Raw genomic sequence first — 13,304 nt, 5'->3', positions numbered from 1 at the left:
CTTTCTCTTAAGAAAGCAACAGCAACGTTGTGAGAAAGCAATCCATTTCCAATGAACAATATCAGCGAGTCATATATCCTAGTTAATATTCAGTATTCCCTACTGTAGTGATTGCGGGGAGAATGCGGGTAAGTGGAGTTGAAATGCTCATCAGCCATGATTGAATGGCAGAGTGGACTCGATGGGCCGAATGGCCTTACTTCCGCTCCTATGTCTTATGGTCTTATGGTAATGAGGTCAGCCAGGTAGACCTCATAGAGTATGAGCTTCCTGATTGGGACTGTTAATCTGGTCCAGTTAGGAAGCCCTGGCTAACAGATATGAACTGGAGTGGGTAAGGAAAATAAGAAAAAAAAAAAAAAAATAAAAAAATAAATCCCCCCCCGGTCTCTCTGGGGAAGAGGCACCGGCCCTTGGAGGGGAGGGACTCTCCTGCAGCGCGCCGGCGGGGCTGCCCCTCTCCGAGGGACGAACAAAAAAAAAGAAAAAAAGAAGAAAAAAAAATGAACTGGAGTGGGATTTGAATAAAGATTCGTGCACTTTGTGTCTTTCAAAAAAGAAAAAGAAAAAATAAAAAAGAAAAACAAAAGAAAATAAACAGGAGATTAAGGGCAGTGTTTGTCACTGGCCACCCGGGTGTTTTCCTATCTTCCTGGTGGTGGAATTTGAATAAAGATTCGTGCACTTTGTAAAAAAAAATGAACTGGACTGGGAGCCAGAAGAGGGGTAGGGGCGGGTTGCCTTTGAGTGGCTGGAAGGTGGGAGGGACGGGTATTTTGCTGGGTTACTAGGGGTGTCTATGATATATGCACTGTTTTATTGTTCGGTTTATCAGACTGTCTGTATGTGATTGCATTTACTGTTTCCTTCTTGATTAATGTAAGGTGGGATTCGAGGTTCGTTCTCGCTTCCCTGTGAACTGATTGTACAGTGGGGTTTTGGGGTCTGGCTTTTCCCTGTAAATTGCTGTCTCTTGTAAAGAGCTGTTATTGATTTACAAGGTTGTTGGCAGGGTTGGAGGATTTGAACTATAGGGAGAGGTTAAATAGGCTGGGGCTGTTTTCCCTGGAGCGTCAGAGGCTGAGGGGTGACCTTATAGAGGTTTATAAAATCATGACGGGCATGGACAGACAAAGTCTTTTCCCTAGAGTGGGGGAGTTCAGAACAAGAGGGCATAGGTTAGGGTGAGAGGGGAAAGATATAAAAGGGACTTAAGGGGCAACCTTTTCACGCAAAGGGTTTATGGAATGAGCTGCCAGAGGAAGTGGTGGAGGCTGGTACCATTGAACATTTAAAAGATATCTGGATGGGTATATGAATAGGAAGGGTTTGGAGGGATATCGGCCAAGTGCTGGCAGGTGGGACTAGAGTGGGTTGGGATATCTGGTCGGCATGGTCGGGTTGGACCGAAGGGTCCGTTTCCGTGTTCTATATCTCTATGACTCCATGACTCTATGTTTAACTGTTCGTTTGTAATTTGTACTGGTTAATAAGACAAAAAAAAGAAAAAAGTGAACTGGAGTGGGGATCTCTTGTGCCAAAGTGGTCATGTTCTTACCTCTGGATTGAGAGGCCCAAGTTCAGAAATGTGATGCTGGAAAAACACAGCAGGCCAGGCAGCATCCGAAGAGCAGGAGAATCGATGTTTCGAGCATGAGCCCTTCTTCAGGAATGAGGCTGGTGTGCCAAGCAGGCTAAGATAAAAGGTAGGGAGGAGGGAATTTAGGGGACGGGCACTGGGAATACGATAGGTGGAAGGAGGTGAGGGTGATAGGCCGGAGAGGGGGTGGGGGCGGAGAGGTCGGGAAGAAGATTGCAGGTCAAGAGGGCAGTGCTGAATCGAAGGGTTGGGACTGAGATAAGGTGGGGGGAGGGGAAATGAGGAAGCTGGAGAAATCTACATTCATCCCGTGTGGTTGGAGTGTTCCTAGGCGGAAGATGAGGCGCTCTTCCTCCAGGCATCGTGTGGCCAGGGTCTGGCGATGGAGGAGGCCAAGGACCTGCATGTCATTGGCGGAGTGGGAGGGGGAGCTAAAGTGTTCAGCCACGGGGTGGTTGGGTTGGTTGGTGCGGGTGTCCCAGAGGTGTTCCCTGAAACGTTCTGCAAGTAGGTGGCCTGTCTCTCCAATGTAGAGGAGACCACATCGGGTGCAGCGGATACAGTAAATGATGTGTGTGGAGGTGCAGGTGAATTTGCGACGGATATAGAAGGATCCATTGGGGCCTTGGAGGGACGTGAGGGGGGAGATGTGGGCACAAGTTTTGTACTTCTTGCGGTTGCAGGGGAAGGTGCCGCTTTACTAACACGTTCCACCCTGACCTCAAATTTACCTGGACCGTCTCAGACTCCTCCCTCCCCTTCCTAGACCTCTCCATTTCTATCTCGAGCGACAGACTCAACACAGACATTTACTACAAACCGACCGACTCCCACAGCTACCTTGATTACACCTCCTCCTACCCTGTCCCCTGTAAAACTGCCATCCCATATTCCCAATTCCTTCGCCTCCGCTGCCTCTGCTCCCAGGAGGACCAATTCCACTATCAAACAACTCAAATGGCCTCCTTCTTCAAAGACCGCAATTTCCCCTCCGACGTGGTCGATGATACTCTCCACTGCATCTCCTCCACTTCCTGCACCTCCGCCCTTGAACCCCGCCCCTCCAATCGCTACCAGGACAGAACCCCACTGGTCCTCACCTTCCACCCCACCAACCTCCGGATACATCATATCATCCTCCGTCATTTCTGCCACCTCCAGACAGACCCCACCACCAGGGGTTTATTTCCCTCTCCACCCCTATCAGCATTCAGGAAAGACCACTCCCTCCGCGACTCCCTCGTGAGGTCCACACCCCCCACCAACCCAACCTCCACTCCCGGCACCTTCCCCTGCAACCACAAGAAGTGCAAAACTTGTGCCCACATCTCCCCCCTCACGTCCCTCCAAGGCCCCAATGGATCCTTCTATATCCGTCGCAAATTCACCTGCACCTCCACACACATCATTTACTGTATCCGCTGCACCCGATGTGGTCTCCTCTACATGCAGAACGTTTCAGGGAACACCTCTGGGACACCCGCACCAACCAACCCAACCACCCCGTGGCTGAACACTTTAGCACCCCCTTCCACTCCGCCAATGACATGCAGGTCCTTGGCCTCCTCCATCGCCAGACCCTGGCCACACGATGCCTGGAGGAAGAGCGCCTCATCTTCCGCCTAGGAATACTCCAACCACACGGGATGAATGTAGATTTCTCCAGCTTCCTCATTTCCCCTCCCCCCACCTTATCTCAGTCCCAACCCTTCGATTCAGCACTGCCCTCTTGACCTGCAATCTTCTTCCCGACCTCTCCGCCCCCACCCCCTCTCCGGCCTATCACCCTCCCCTCACCTCCTTCCACCTATCGCATTCCCAGTGCCCGTCCCCTAAATTCCCTCCCCCATACCTTTTATCTCAGCCCGTTTGGCACACCAGCCTCATTCCTGAAGAAGGGCTTATGTCCGAAACGTTGATTCTCCTGCTCCTCGGATGCTGCCTGGCCTGCTGTGTTTTTCCAGCACCACATTTTTCAACTCTGGTACTCCAGCATCTGCAGTCCTCACTTTCTACTAGGCCCAAGTTCAGGTCCCACTGCTCTAGAAGTGCGTAGTAAAATCTCTGAACAGGTTGATTTGGAAAAATAAGTATAAACTGGAGTATCAGAGGCACTGTTTGCTGAGAGCTGGCTCTGAGGCTTCCTCATGAAGACCTTATACTCAAAACATTGATTTTCCTGTTTCTCGGATACTGCCTGTCTGGGTGTGCTTTACCATAAGACCATAAGGCATAGGAGTGGAAGCAAGGCCATTCAGCCCATCAAGTCCACTCCACCGTTTAATCATGGCTGAAGGGTGCTTCAATTCCACTTAGCTGCACTCTCCCCGTAGCCCTTAATTCCTTGCAAGATCAAGAATTTATCAATCTCTGCCTTGAAGACACCTAACATCCCGACCTTTGCGACGGTCTGTGCACTGATTTTGTTCCAGCTCCACATTCTCGACTCTGAGGAAGCAAGGCCAGTATGTGTACATAAAGGGTGACTTGGTGATGGGATACTGGTCCCTAGGGAATTATTTCACCAACCTCACATTGTCACTACAAGGTTTGTGGGAGAATTCAGGGATGGACAGTAACTTTATTTACCCTTCTTCCTGGGGGAAAAAAGTGATGAAAGAAATGGGGGAGCGAAGATAAAGTTATTTATAAAAAAATGAAAGAACTGCTGATGCTGGAAATCAGAAACAACAACAGAAATTGCTGGAAAATCTCAGCAGGTCTGGCAGTGTCTGTGGAGAGAAATCAGAATTAGAGCCGAGAGTGTGGTGCTAGAAAAGCACAGCCTGTCAGGCAGCATCTGAGGAGCAGGAGAATCGACGTTTCGGGCATAAGCCCTTTTCTCCCAGAAATCAGAGTCAACAGAGTTGGGTGGGAGGGTCACTGGACATGAAACATTAAGTCAGATTTCTCTCCACAGATACTGCCTGACCTGCTGAACTTTTCCAGCAATTTCTGTTTTTTGTTGAAGAAGGAGTTGTTGTGAGTTTGTAAAGAAGTGTACATAACCGAAGAACACAGTGGCAGCAGTGGACAGAGGTAGGAACCTTTTCCCTGCTCTTGGGGTAACCCATAATGCGTTGTGTGTATGAGAGAGAGAGAGACCAGGACTTCCTGGTGGAGAGACGGCCAGGAATGCAGCAGTTCAGTGCCCGACTCCCCCCGTCTCTCACTCACTCACTCCCTGTCACCAGTTGCGCCTCGGCTGAGCGGACAGTCGCCTTTTCATTTTGCCGGGATGTAGATTGGCCGCCAGTCCGGCTTAGGGTGAGTGTGGACGCTTCCCTTTATTTCATTCTCTCGCTATTCCCCAGCGCCGCCACTCTTTCGCCCGCGCTCTGAAACTTTCCTCAGGGCGAACTTGGCTTGCAACGAACGGGAGGGGAGTGGGGTTCCCTCCTTCAGCTCAGGCCGCGCCAGGAGTTCACGTTTCGGGTCCAGTGACCCTTCATCGAAACTGCTAGTAACTCGGGAAGAAAAATGTGGTATTTATGCTGAAGACGAAGTTAGTGGAGGGAGGGAGGGAGTGCGTGGATAGGTGGAGATGTAGCCCAGAGAGAGATACAAAGTAAACAGGGGTATTATGGATGGAAGGCCCACAGATAATGAGGGCCGAGGATAGTGAGTGGTCTGTGTTGAAAGCAATCCCTGTAATGTGGTAATAGACTTGAGAGTGGGTGAAAATGGGTTGACTGTGTTCAAAACAACCCAGGGGTCTGTTTCCGTGCTGTACATCTCTATTACTCTGTTATATCATGACTGGGTGTGGGAGTATGTAAAAAAAAAATGTAGAAGCTATCCTCTGACCTACTTTACCATCTCTTTCAAAGTTGGCACAAGTTGAAGATTTCACTGTATCTTCAGACAGGGTTATTGTCCAGACACACTTCAGAAAGAAGTACATGCTTTTTAAAATTTCAGTCACGTTACTTGACAGACACAGTTGATGACCAATGCAACTTCTGAAACCCACAGTAGTTATTACTATTGCCATTTGGTGAACTGCACAGTTCAGTTGGTCATAGTTTTAAAATGCTAGGTCCTGTTACAGCAAGTCAGCCTGAGACCGCAGAGTGTTTCACTGTAAGCTTGTAGTACCACAAGATCCTGATGAAGGGCTTTTACCCGAAATGTCGACTTTTCCTGCTCCTCAGATGCTGCCTGGCCTGCTGTGTTTTTCCAGCACCATAATCTCGACTCTGATCTCCAGCATCTGCAGTCCTTACTTTCGCCTAGTACCACAGATTTTTACTCTTGTAGATCACAGACTGGTTAGCCAAAAGAGGCCATTCACCTTATCAGGTCTACCCTGTGTCTTGGAGAAAGCATTATGTTATAGTACCATTCTCCTGCCTTCTGCTATACTAAAGTTTTTTTTTCTCAATTTATATTTGCTTATTTTGCAAAATATAAAACTGTGCCTTCTCCATCCTTTTGCAAGAGGGAGCAGTTTCACCCTATTTACTCTGATCGGAAAATTCATAAGTTCAAAAATTTGTATCAAGATTCCCCTCAGCTTTCTTACCTCGAAGAAAAACTTCGCTAACTGTTAAAATCTATTCTTATAACTGAGGTTTCCAAACCCTGAGAATCCCTCCTGTAAATCTCCTTGATTGGTTTGCATTCTTCCTGATGTATGGCAGCCAGAACTGTACACAATACTCCTGCTGAGGTCTAACTATTATATTGTACAAAATTAAAAATCACACAACACCAGGTTATAGTGCAACAGGTTTAATTGGAAGCACACTAGCTTTCGGAGCCACGCTCCTTCATCACCTTGCTCTTTTAGTCTCATGTCTAATTAATAATGCTTTGGATATTGTGTGCTTTATTACCCTGATCTGCAAATATGCACCAAGGTGTCTCTGCTCCTTCACAGCCTTGAGGATAGTAATCTTTGTTGAATACTGCGTCTCCATGTTCCTTCTACTAAAATGGATTAGGGACCTACATGGGAAACTGAGAGTGGAACCAGAAGACGCAAATTAAGTTTTTGCTGAGTACATTGTGCATTCATGAAGAATAATGTAAGCTGAGAAATCAAAGAGAATGGTGACATGCTTGAACTAATCATAACTGAGAGGGAGGAGATGGTAGTGCCCCTCAGCCTCTGACACTAGTGAAAATAATTGCAAGTTTATCCAACCACTCCTTAAAGGAGTACACTTCAATCCAGGCAACATCCCAGAAAGCCTCTTCTGCGTCCTCTCCAAGGCCTCTACTTCTACAGCGTGGGGACCAGAACTGCACACAATGCTCCAAAAGTGGCCTAACTAAAGTAATATACAACTGACTCAGTGATATTTATTTGTGAGGCACCTGTGAAATGTCTAAGGATCTGGAGTGGCAATCTGATTGGGAGCTGGATACTACAGGCAATTGAGTTACTCATCTGGATCAGTACTCAGGAAATGTCAACAAATAAATCATTTTTTAACTCTGGAGTACTTATAGAACTGATCCCTAAATCATTCACATTAACCTCAACCCAGACTCCCCCTCTCTTTAACCAGACTTAACCTTTTAGCCAACACCTAAATTAATCCAACATTTTGACCAAGCAAGTCTCTATCACCTAACTAACATCCCCTCACCTCACCCACCGTGCTTTTTTTTTAATTGAAAAAGGTTTTTATTTTTTACAGAATTATATAAGTACAAAAGATGGTAGAACAATCTAATGTTACAAAAACATTAACAATGAACTACCTACTATTCTACAAAACAAACCAAAACTGTCACAAAGGTACAGAACAATCTTTCCACATTACAATTCAATAAATAATTGAACTTAGCAAATTAGTTTGAATTGTCTTAAATTATACTAGACTAACCTAATTTAACTTAGACTAGGTCAGATTAGATAAAATCAACTTCAATTTAATTAAATTACATCATTCGATGCGCCCCTACCGAGGCTCCCATCCACAGGAGCATCAGTTATTATACCTGTATTTAATCAAGCTTCCTCCCCCAAGGCTCCCAAACTGCCATATCTGGCCTTCACAGCTATACAAAGGCCCTGGTCAATATGGCTGACAAGTCAGTGCCTATGTAATTTAAGGGTCACCACATCTTTTAGAACAGTTCCATTTTCTGGTACAACACATTCGTAAGAAAATCCAGGGGAACGTGCACCATCGCTAATCTATGCCACCCCATGAGAGCTTGGTGGGGGGGGGGGGGTGGTTTCTGAGGTCCAACTCATTAAAATGTTCTTCCTTGCACAATATGTGAGAATGTTGAATAATTTCTTCCCGTGTTCATCTAGTGAAGGCAGATTCAGTACTCCCAAAAGAAGGGATACCGGATCTGCCTTAACTTCATCCCAGGATCTCCTCCACCTCATAGACTGTGGCAACTCAGTACCTATGGATCTTATGGCACAACCACAGACAACGTGTCAGGGTGCCTGTGCTTATTTTACATTTAGGGCAGCTTGGAGATGCTCCTTTCTTAAATTTTTTGAATTGCATCGGGATCATATGGGCTCTGGAGAATCTTCAATTCCACAGCCTGCGCTTTATTGATTATCAAGCTCTTTTTCACATTCCCCCATATGTCCTCCCATGTTTCAGATGACATTTCTACCCCTAATTTGCGACTCCAGACTCCATAGAGTCTTTCCATATCTTTCAAGGTGCCTCTTCTCTATGACTGAGAGGGTACTAGGGCACTCTTCTCTCCATGTTGAACTTGTAGGGCTGAGCTAAAAGTGTGGTCCTTCTCTGTATATAATCCCTAACCTGAAAATAATGGAAGAGGTCCCTACTAGGTAGCCCATATTTGCGACTTCGCTGGTCAAAAGACATCAGGACCTCTCCCTGTCCCACTGTGCTTTTAAGTTCATGTTACTGCATCAGTCAGAGGGATTAGTGTTGAATAGTGAAAATGTAATCAATAATGTTGATCAACTTTGCTTGTTGGCATTGTTTTACTTTCAACTTGTGCATAGCCATTTAAAGAGTGCACTTGTGATTTGTTAATTGGGTTAGAGAAACTCATCACATTGCAATTTGGAAAGATGGGTTGTAGTGAAAAAGTTGACAACTCCTGGGGACGCATGTAAACATCCAGACCAACTCATTGCTGGATGATTGGCTGTGTCTGAAAGACTGCAAAATGATTCTGACAGTCACTGGTCTTGGCTTCTTCAGTAGTGTTGAGATGATAAGTTAAATAAATCTGTTTTCATGATGAAAAATAATGTTTCAGCTGAATTCAAGGATATCAGGTTGACACGAAAGCAGGAGTAGGATGAAAATATTATCTAGTTTAGGACTTGAGCGAGGTAGACTGAGCCTTTTGTAAGTTGGTGCATTATTTTTATTTTCTGCAACTTCATACTTGCCTTGGTTAGTAACAGTCCTCCTGAGTCGGGGGTTTGTGAACTCCAAGGTCCATTCTACTTCTGTCCCTGAAAGAGGCAGCAATATTAACAGTTTAACATCCATCAGCTGCGATGGGGGCACACAATGATATGCTCAACATCTCCATTCTACAGTATTTATAATTTGAGTTTGAATAGTAAATACTATCTTAATGTTAAATTGTTGATATAAATTATATACTCATACCGTCATGTATATAGCAGATGTGATTAACCTGTCATCAAGTGCAAGATGTGGATCCATGTTTCTTATGCTGGTTATGGAATGATAATCCTATGTGCAGTGTTATGAGTGAATCCGGAGGAGTGAATAAATTCTACTCTTTTCGCTGCTGAGTTCAATAAAGCAGTTTACATTTTTTAAAGTAATTCTCTTTTCGATTTAATGTGTAAGTGACCATGTGTGAAACTGTGAAGAAGCTAGTTAGCCAGATCTCTTAAATTAACAAGCAGGTAGTTTGTTTTATTATTTGAAGATAAAAGTTCACTCACTAAAATGAATAACATTATCAACAATTAAAACTCATCCTGTGTCTGTGGTATATATGTAAACTGGCATGGGAGTGAACCTCGAATATGGGAGATAATTTTTTACAATTCCATGTCCATGAGAGAAAAGAATCACAATTTTCTGTTCTGGAAGCTCTAGTGGGCTTGTGTTCAGTGAAAGCTGGTTGTTCTCCTCGAGACACTTTTAAACTGTAATCAGTCCTTTTTTTCAGTGTAGATAAAATAGCACTTGGAGCTCTCTTGTTTCTAAAAACAAAATCCTTCTCTTTGTGATATGTTCCAACTTGTAAATGAGACAGAGCCCGAGTTTGAAAAACCTGCTGAGAGATGACTGTTATCTATTTCATCCTGCAGGCCTCCTTGTTGTTACTCCCTGCAACTTCCAGGGAATTTTACGATGTCACTTCTTCTCGGGTGGGATTTTGATCGTGTGACAGGTAGCTTTTGACACACAATGAAACCAATTGATATTAACTAAATATTTTTTGATTTTTTTGTTGTCAAAGTGATCAAAATAGCACTGAAATAAATGAGGATAACCATCCCATTCCTTCTCTCTCCATTTTAGCTTGAGTGCAGAAATGTAATTTGCTATGAAATACATTTAACCCCAACTTAAAAATCTGGAATGGCCATTTTATTTATAATCAGGTAGAGATACCAGGTTATTGAGCTCAACAGGGAAATTTAAAATACCAGTAGAAGTTGAAACTTTGAGCTGTAAGCCATGTGGTTTTCTAAATTATCTCTCCATAGAAGTCTCCAGATTGCATGTACCCTGCTTCCCAGATTCCACCTGTTAAATGACTCTAGAGAAAAGTGGCCTCTGTTGCTGTGTAGTCTTTATTCAAATGGTGGACACCTTTGCAGAAAGTCATTACTGCTTTGTTTTAATGCTCATCAAGAGAACATGTACAATTTATAAATACAATGCTTCCTTAAGATTTTCCACAGTAAATACTTAACTGAGAACTAAAGTCAATAAAACAACTTTGTAACAAAACGATAGAGTTGAGGTCAATTTTGGCACTGAAGTGGCTATTTAGGTTCAACAACTAATTTTACATGTTTGAAGATGCTAGAATTGTAACTAATGGAGTATTGGATAGAAACTATCATTGTTGTCCTCTCGCACCAAATGCACTGTTTCCAGAAGTGGTACTGATGTGAAAAGAACTAATAGCTTTGTGAGTTGCTCTTCTTACACTTTACTGCTGAGTCATAACAACATAAAATTAGCCAGTTTTAGCTCCTAGTTAGAGCAAATGAGCAATCAACTTTTGAAAAAAAGAACAACTTAGTACAGTACTTGAATATCTGGATCAAATTCTGGAGGAGATTTATCGATCAGGATGTCTGTTTGGGTGTAGCGATGAGGGGGCGGCATGGTGGCTCAGTGGTTAGCACTGTTGCTTCACAGCACCAGGGTCCCAGATTCGATTCCAGCCTCAGGAACGAGTTTGCATGTTCTCCCCGTGTCTGCATGGGTTTCCTCCTGGTGTTCTGGTTTCCTCCCACAGTCCAAAGATGTGCAGGTCAGGTGAATTGGCCATGCTAAATTGCCCATAGTGTTAGGTGTATTAGTCAGGGGAAATGGGTCTGGGTGGATTACTCTTCGGAGGGTCGATGTGGACTGGTTGGACCTGTTTCCACACTGTAGGGAATCTAATCTAAGTTTGCTTGCTGAGCCGGTGGGTTTGTTCTCAGAGGTAGCATCATCAGTGAGCCTTTGGTGAAGCATTGGTGTTCTGTCCCATTTGCCATTTATGTGTCTTTCTTTGTTGTGTTAGGTGTCATCATTTCTGGTTCTGTTTCTGAGAGGTTGGTAAATGGGGTCCAAATCTATATGTTTGTTAATGGAGTTCCTATGCGTCTTTTTGTCTAGGCTGTCCCAGGATGGATACATTGTCTCAGTCGAACTGGTGACCCTCTTCATTTGTGTGTCTGAATACTAGTGATAGTTGACCATGTCTTTTGGTGGCTAGTTGGTACTCATGTATCCTGGTAGCTAGTTTCATGCACGTCTGTCCAATATAATGCTTGTTATGGTCCTTGTAGGGTATTTTGTATAATATTAACAAACATATAGATTTGGACCACATTTACCAGCCTCTCGGAAACAGAACCGGAAATGATATCACTCCACCACATCATACCAAGACACATAAATAGCAAAAATGGACAGAACACCAATGCTTCACTGGAGGCTCACTGATTATGTTACCTAGCGTGGAGATGAAACATTGAGAAAAAAACTACCAGCTCAGCAAGCAAACTTACAACCGGTATCTGTTGCATTTTGTTTTTTTTTTAGAAAAAGGCATAATATGGCCTTTGAGAGCCTGTTAACTAATTTCTGAACTGTCCCTTCACAGAAACTTCAACCAGGTCCTGTCATTCCAACTCACAAGGACACCATAATTGAAGTGAAATTTTTAAGCTTCTGACCGGAGACTGATGGATGAAGGGGAACAAAGGCAATGACAAAGATGTTTTAAAAGAAATGGTGATGTGAAGCAGAAAGACAGTGCTGGGTATTTTATAGGTACAATTGGTTAATCAACTTGCTGCAGTCAAGGATGTCAAGGCACACCTGGAATGAAAGCACAGGCCTTAACAACAATTATTACATCAGAGATTAGTTTTTATCTGTAAATCTAGTTAATTAACATAGAATTTGTGTTCAGTTAGAGTGTGGTGCACAGTATGGTCATCTTCAGTGATTTGCAGTGTAGGCCATTTGGCCTTTGGTGTCTGCCCTGCCTTTCATTATGATGATGGCGGATCATCCAACTCAATAACCTCATTCTGTTTTTCCTCCAGATTCTTTAATCACCTTAACCCTCACAGCGGTGAGGGCACGGTGGCACAGTGGTTAGCACTGCTGCCTCACAGCGCCAGAGACCCGGGTTCAATTCCCGCCTCAGGCGACTGTGTGGAGTTTGCACGTTCTCCCCGTGTCTGCGTGGGTTTCCTCCGGGTGCTCCGGTTTCCTCCCACAGTCCAAAATGTGCAGGTCAGGTGAATTGGCCATGCTAAATTGCCCGTAGTGTTAGGTAAGGGGTAAATGTAGGGGTATGGGTGGGTTGCGTTTCGGCGGGGCGGTGTGGACTTGTTGGGCCGAAGGGCCTGTTTCCACACTGTAAGTAATCTAATCTAAACTATACCTAATTTCTCCTTGAAATCATACACTGTTTTCTGTGGGAGTGAATTCCGCAGGCTCATTACTCTCTGGGTGAAGAAAATTCTTCTCATCTCAGCGAGAAATATGGCAAAAAAAGGTCACAAGACTGCTGCTTCAGGTTTGAAGGCATACAAGATCCATTTGTAGGAAGTAGAAAGATAGTGGTCAATATTTGTTGTCCAGTAAGTTGATCATCCTTGACATTTTATTGTTTCTTATTTGAACTGAAAACCAGCAGCTCTTTCATTTGCTGGAAGACACCATTGTAAAAGGCTCAGAAGTAATTTTTTTCCATTGGGAAAGCATGTATGAGTATAACAAGGATAAAAATAATTAATTGTACAAAAGAGGAATAAAAATTAGGAAGAATTTATTGATGACCATATTGACCTCCTGCATGGCATTTTTAGATTTGACAAGAATGAAGTCTTGTGTAATAGTTTATTTGTTTGTTCGGCCTCACTCCATTACTTCACGGGTGCTGCCATACCTGTTGAGTTTCTCCAGCATTCTCTTGTATGTTTTACACTCCCAGCATCTGTAGTATTTTGCCTTTATTGTTTTAGCAAATGACATAATCTGGCCTTTGAGAGCCTGCTACCTAATTTCTGAACTAT

General features: G+C 44.0%; 1 protein-coding gene across 4 annotated transcripts in view; it reads left to right on the top strand.

Annotated features, from left to right (window-relative positions):
- The first annotated feature begins 4,530 nt into the window (after window positions 1-4,530).
- The window catches only part of galnt4 (polypeptide N-acetylgalactosaminyltransferase 4), a 35,929-nt gene continuing 27,155 nt past the window's right edge, over window positions 4,531-13,304 (top strand). The window contains exons 1-2 of one of the 4 annotated variants that reach the window (XM_043689962.2): window positions 4,735-4,867; window positions 11,879-11,980. The gene's annotated coding sequence lies outside the window, so the exon portion shown is untranslated. Of the gene's footprint in view, window positions 4,640-4,734; window positions 4,868-11,878; window positions 12,049-13,304 lie in introns of those variants that run through there. The other 3 variants (XM_043689960.2, XM_043689964.2, XM_043689961.2) reach the window with 3 other exon arrangements.

The sequence above is a fragment of the Chiloscyllium plagiosum genome, unplaced genomic scaffold (assembly GCF_037043375.1).
Source record: "Chiloscyllium plagiosum isolate Xiang-an unplaced genomic scaffold, Cpla_swu_hap1 HiC_scaffold_5, whole genome shotgun sequence".
Classification (NCBI taxonomy): Eukaryota; Metazoa; Chordata; class Chondrichthyes; order Orectolobiformes; family Hemiscylliidae; genus Chiloscyllium; species Chiloscyllium plagiosum.
This window is presented reverse-complemented; position numbering and strand designations above follow the sequence as displayed.